We start from the raw sequence: 1170 nt of genomic DNA, 5'->3' as shown, positions 1-1170 counted from the left end.
TAGATCAGACAGCTGATCCAGATGCTGCTGCCTGCGTCTAGAAATCACAGAATAGATCAGCACCTCAGCGCATAACAGATCTGTTGTCAGTGGATCTACCTCCCAGACCACTCAGGTCTTCTAGTTCCACCCAGAACTAGAACCAAAGATAGAGAAGCAGCATCTATGCTCCACGGATCTGGAGAAACTCCTGAGTTCTTTGAAGTCGTTAGTTTAGAGTCTTTGGGAGTTAAACCGTAAACCGAGGATCATTAGTTTAAGTCGTGTTTTAACTGTTTGATTTTCTTCCTATTTTTATCTTCATTTGCTTTGATTTTTCTTTTATTTTTTTCTATTTTATAGTTTGATTGACGGGTCAGCATGTGACTGAATGACTGAAGTTCTACAGACCATTTAAAGAACTTTGAATCGTCTTTGAACTGAATGTTGCTATGGAGATAAACTAGCCTTGTTGACCTGCGTTTGTCTACGACAGGAAGCCCTGCCACATTCCTGCTGGTTAATCAGGTTCTATGAAGCCTAGCTCTCAGTGTAGTGAAGCGGGATAAAAGTATTCAACTATTCACCCTAGTTAAATAAAAGGAGATCGATGGATTTCACTCAGTCGGTCCTTTATTCTCTGATCTTTGCAGAGAGAGAACATTTCATCAAATGGCCGTTAATATGTGGTAATCAGCCCCGTTCTGATCTGGACACAGTTAATCTCTCTTACTTATAAACAGGTTTGGGTCACACTCAAAACAAATTCCAGACACTGGGTTAAACCATAAAAATTTATTAGAAAGAATTTGGCTTCTTATGGGAAAAAACATCTCACTCAAACATTTTGCAGGTGAAACAGACGGAATAAAAACATTTTTCACTGGTTAAAAAGCACAACTTAATATATGAGAAAATAGAAATCTAAAGGACAATGATGCCACACCTGGAAAGTTTGGTTTAAACACCTTTATTTCTTATTTTTGGAACAACTTCATTCTTGTAGTTTCCATGTTTGATCAGAACATTCAGAAAGAATCACATATTGATTGATTGATTGTGTAGAAAGTCTGCAGTAAGCTGGAATCCCTCCTGGCAGACTGAAGCAGGCTGTATGAGGCAGACAGCTGATTGGACACTCAGCTGAAGCTGTAGGAAAAGTACAATGTGCCTCCTTTCCTCAGGCTACAG

Source organism: Cyprinodon variegatus, unplaced genomic scaffold, assembly GCF_000732505.1.
Source record: "Cyprinodon variegatus isolate N-32 unplaced genomic scaffold, C_variegatus-1.0 Scaffold1518, whole genome shotgun sequence".
Classification (NCBI taxonomy): Eukaryota; Metazoa; Chordata; class Actinopteri; order Cyprinodontiformes; family Cyprinodontidae; genus Cyprinodon; species Cyprinodon variegatus.
The sequence above is the reverse complement of the archived record's forward strand: the minus strand, read 5'-3'. Positions refer to the sequence as shown.